This window comes from Penaeus japonicus, unplaced genomic scaffold, assembly GCF_977035675.1.
Source record: "Penaeus japonicus unplaced genomic scaffold, GWHDUDI00000001_assembly GWHDUDI00000012, whole genome shotgun sequence".
Taxonomy (NCBI): domain Eukaryota; kingdom Metazoa; phylum Arthropoda; class Malacostraca; order Decapoda; family Penaeidae; genus Penaeus; species Penaeus japonicus.
This window is the reverse complement of record NW_028234414.1, coordinates 16,537,766-16,542,978: the sequence shown is the minus strand read 5'-3', so window position 1 is coordinate 16,542,978 and position 5,213 is coordinate 16,537,766. Positions and strand designations below refer to the sequence as shown.

At 50.5% G+C, this 5,213-nt stretch overlaps 1 pseudogene; it reads left to right on the top strand.

Moving 5' to 3' along the window:
* Positions 1-260: 260 nt before the first annotated feature.
* Positions 261-1,026, top strand: LOC147470752 (uncharacterized; annotated as a pseudogene).
* Positions 1,027-5,213: the final 4,187 nt, after the last annotated feature.

Genomic DNA, 5,213 nt, shown 5'->3' with positions numbered 1-5,213 from the left:
CGTCAGCTTCCTCGATTTTGTCCTTACCCACCTCGACAAGCGTAAATCCTCGGTCACCAGCATCTTCATAGATTTCAAGAAAGCCTTCGACCTAGTGGACCACACCACAGTCATCTCAAAAGCAGCAGCTTCCATGGGCATCAAGGAGTGCCTCATCCCCTGGCTGGCAGACTCTCACCAACAGGCAACAGGCCGTCCGCATGCAGGGTCAAGTCTCTAGCCTCATGCCACTAACGTGCGGAGTCCCCCAGGGGACTAAAATGGGCCCCCTGTGCTTCCTCTTCATGATTAACCATGCGCTCATGGACACCGAGCATCGTTGGAAATACGTGGATGACTCGACCATCGCCGCCGCCATTGACAATTCCTGCCCTGACCACTCTGCCATCCAGCACAACCTTGATAACCTCCTCTCCTGGACCACCACAAACCACGTCACTATCAACCGCCAGAAATCGGTCGTGATGCAATTTGACTTCTCCACCAACCCCGCCCCCACGCCCAACCATCCGCTTGACGTAGTCTGCTCTACCAAGTTGCTTGGCGTCACCATCGACGGAAAGCTCTCCTGGACAAAGCACGTCAGAGACATCATGAGGTCTGCCTCGTACAAGCTTCACATGCTGCGTTGCCTCAAGTCCCTTGGTGTCCCATTTCCGGAGCTCCAAAATATCTACAGGCTATTCATCTTGCCCAAACTGACCTACACCTCCCCTGCCTGGTCCCCCTCCCTCACCGCCGCCCAGCTGCTACAACTCGAGAGGGTACAGAAAAGGGCAGCCAAGATTATCCACGGTCCTGCCTACACTGGCTATGACAAAGCCTTAACTGCCCTTGGCTTCACCTCCCTCGCCACTCAGTATACCACCTCACTGCAACAGTTTGGCCTGAAGCTGCTATGCCACCCACGCCACCGCGACCTCCTGCCCCCCTGCCACCAACAAACTGGTGCCCATCACGGCCCGCACTGACCGCTACCACCGGAGCACAATTCCCACTCTAGTCCGACTCATCAACAAACACTAGTCTACAGACCACCCACCACACCTTTCCTAGTCCACAATTACTAGTCCAATACTCCTAGTTTACTGTACCTGCATTTGCTTTTGTTTCTCTTGCTTGTTTTGTTCCTTTTTTCCTATAGACTTATTTTTTTGTTGTTTGTTGTTCATATTCTTTGTTATGTTTATATGGTTTGTCTCTTTTATGTATTTCTATGTATATTTTCAGCCACTGGCTGCATGAGATACAATAAACCGATTATTATTATCATCATTATTATTATTATTATTAGTCAGGGTGGGGGAGGTCCATGCCCTTAACCAGTGGCGTCTCTTTGAGCTCAAAGCGTATTGGTAGACGTGTACCGACTCTAGCTCTAGACCTTGGACTCACAATCTTTGATCGCACATAATCATGTTTCAGCACCATTGCCTTCGATTTGGCTGCTGAGATCTTAAGCCCGACTCTGCGGCATTCCTCAGATATTAGGTCCAGACAACGCTGGGCCTTTCTGACTGGATTCTCTTTTCATCTCCCAGTAGAGATAATTGCTAGATCATCTGCATATGAAATGATCTTGCACCCCACTGGAAGCGGAATGTCGAGGATGTTTAACATGAGGGTGTTAAACAGAGCCAGGCTAAGGACCCCTCCTTGTGGGGTGCCATTCTCCAGGGGCAAATGCCTGGAAAGGTGACCTTGGAACTTCACTCTGGCAGTTCTGTTCCGAAAATAATCACCAATCCAGGCAAGCAGTCTGCCTTTGATTCCCTTGCGGATCAGGATCTCCTGAATGGCGAGTGGGCTTGCCAGTTCAAAAGCCTTTTCCAGGTCTTGGAAGACAATGACAGAGCTGTTGTTGCTGACAGTGCTCAGTAAGGTGGCCATGCTGTGAGTAGTGCTCTTACCCCTTGTGAACCCGTGTAGGTGTTCGTGTGGAGATCCCAACTTCCATTAGAGCCGATTCAGTACCATTTTCTCTGCTGTCTTTCCCAGGCAGCTGAGTAGGGAGATGGGACGGTACTGTCCTGGCTCTTTTGGTTTGGGGATGGGAACTATGTTAGCCCTCTTCCAGCACTGTGGTAGCGAGGAAGTTTCCCAGGACTTGTTGATGAGATGCAAGAGTGCAAGCTCACCTTCATGTCCTAGGTGGGAAATAATGGGGTAGGAGATCCCATCACAACCCTGGGCTGACCGGGAACTGGTCTTATATGTCCGCCGTAATTCCCTCAGAGAGAACATGACATCTGCATCATCAGGCTCGACCACCTTTTCTCTGATGAGGGTATGCCTGTCTGGGAGCAGTTCTTCTTGGCATGCCCTCAACTCTGCTGGTAGGCCATCCTACTTGTTCTAGCAGAGAACTCGAGTGCCAGTCTCTCCACCTACGATCGTGGGTCATGGTGGGTCTTTTTGGGGGCTGAGCGATTTGTGGCCCGTCTGATACGGTTCCACAGTTCTGAAAGGGAGGTTTGGTGGCCAAAGGACTCACACCACTCCAGCCACTTTTCCTGCTTTACCCTCTTAGTAGTTTCCTGAGCATCCTTGAGAGCCTCTCTCAGAAGAGCGTGGTTCTCAGGGGTTCTCTGTCTGCGGAAGTGTCTTCTGCATATATTGATTCTGTGGTTGACCTCTTTAATCTCATCATTGTAGTACCGGACCACGGACAAGTTTTGGGGATGGTCTCTGAGGCTGCCTTGTCTATGGCATTTACTAGTCTGGCCTCAAGTATATCCACATTATCGTTAAGTGAGAAGTCACTGGTTCTGAGGCACCTGGCCAGGGCCTCCTGGAAGGCTTTCCAGTTGGCCCTGTCCACCTTCCATTGAGGATTGTGCTTGGGCACGGGTGCCGGGCCAGTGTCCAAGATGGTGGTGACTATTCCATAATGATCGCTCATAGCAATGTTGTCCAAAGATCAACTAATTCTCTTGACCAGAGCCGCAGTGACAAGGTGAGGTCAAGTACCCCCCGCCAAAACGTGTAGGCTCCTGGCTGTTGAGAAGAGCAATCTCGGGGCACAACTCTAGCACCTTGGCTATGTGTCAGCCTGCCACATCACGTCTTTGAGTGGGAGCCAGGATGGGGTGGTGGACATTGAAATCTTCCCCTATGAGAATTGGCTTGTGTGCCGCAGCAGCACAGACTTCACTGATATCTAAGCTCCTACAGTTTGGCCTACTGTATACATTGTACAGCTTGAGGGGACTCACGGCCAAATGGATTTCAACCGCAAGGAATTCGACGCCTTTTCCACACTGCACAGGATCGGCAATCAGGGAGAGGGGATAGTCAACTTCACAAGGGTAATCAAACCTCTGGTGCCTTGTGTACTCAGCAGCACATAGGGATGATATCCCGAGAACCGGACAGATTCCCCTGTTAGAGTCTCCTGGAGCATGACAACATCATTGTTCTGAGATTGCATGATCGCGTGGAGAAGAGCGTTCCTTAAGGAAAAGCTGTTGGTGTTCGACTGCAGTATGCTTAGGTTAGTAGCCATAGTGCTAGTCTGACTCCAATATGCCAGCGACGTCGAGGTATTCGATCTTAGTGTCCAACGCCCCAGTGTGGGTAACATCAGACATTTCGGAGTCTGACAACTCCTTGGTGAGTTCCTTACTGTCGTCAGGACAGGTCGAGCCATTAGTAGGGCTGGGTATCCTGGGAGGTGGAGAACCCCTGGTCGCTTTGGCCTTCACTTTGGATGGTCGTGGCTTCCTCGCCCTTTGGGGTTTGGGTGCAGGCTCTACCAGTGAGGTCTTGGCTGCAGGTTTGTCGGGGAGACAAATCTCGCCCTGGGGGTTTGTGGGGAGAGGAGTCTCGCCCCGAGTTGGAGTGGGAGTTGAGGCCTTGGGCCTCATGTCCCTTTCCTTCAGGATAGCGACAGTCTGAGTCATTGTCGTCATGGCGACCTTGACTGCCTTCTCTGTCTCCTCACTGGTCCTCCCCAATGCTGTCGCAACTGCTGTGATGACTGTCATCAGCAGGAGCGTCAAGTCCTTCTCTGTAAACAGGTTTGGTCTCTCCGCTCTTGGGGTAGCCTTTGAAATGTTACCAGACCCTTTCCGGTCTGTTTCCATCTTGGAACATCCACCAGAGCTGGAAACTCCTTTGTGTTGGAGGTGTTCACTTTGGGCAATGCTTCTTTCCTCTTAGGAGGGGGGTGGGGGAGCCCTTACCCCTTTGTTCTGCCCCCAGACATTGTCAGAATTATATAGAATGCTATATAAGATGTTAAATACAGAACTAAAACAAATATAGATATTATATGAATAGTGCGAGGCAATCGCCGGGTCAGATCAGGTCAACTTTGATTGGTAGGTACTTCACACATGGTTGCCTTTCCAAGAACTTTAGACCCTCAAAACGAGCTTAATTACTCGATAGTCACACCCCTTACATTCCAGAATACCTTCCCAAGTTACTACCGTTAGGGACGTCGGATGCGAACCCCTTCCATATAAGCAGGATGTTTGGAACATACCGACAGACCGGGAATTGACTACGCTACTGTTGACACCTGATTTCCCCGCTTGTTCATACGTGTTGTGATATTGTTTATTACTGTGACCATTGTGCTGTAGTGAATATATCTATCGTGCACCATAACGTCAGACTATCTGCATTATGGAATAAACCTGTAATGTTCAAACCCTGCGTCTGGCATCACTACCTTATTTGTGCTGGGTTCTTAGTTACGACAGACTAAGACAACCCTCACAACTGGTAGCAGCGGTGAAACACTCACAGACTTAAGTGCCTGGAGGCACTTAAGTCAAAGTCTGGTCATTTTGCAACGACTTCTTGCCGCCGAAGAGCCTCTTTCTTCCTGACGGAACATCCAGGCATGGTGCTTTTGTGTGCCTGTGATGTGTGCCTGACTACAGACACCACACTTCGGCATGTACTTCTGGCACATGAAGCATAAGAGCAGGTCTGGGACGTATGTCCTGAGGCTGTAGGAGCCCCAATTGCCAAGGCCAAGGACGCAACTGGGGCTCCCTTCGAAGTGACCAGGACTTGCCTGGTTGGGTGCTTCCCTTTTTGTTTGACTTGTCATCTGAACCGACACCTGAGACTTGTTAGAGCCTGGGGCTGGTTTGGAAGGCCAGCCTGAGGTTCTTGGGTGGGTTTTCTCTGGACCGACGCCAGAGCATTACCCATCTTTCTACTTTTATCACCAAGGACCTTGAAGGGCTCCAAGGTGA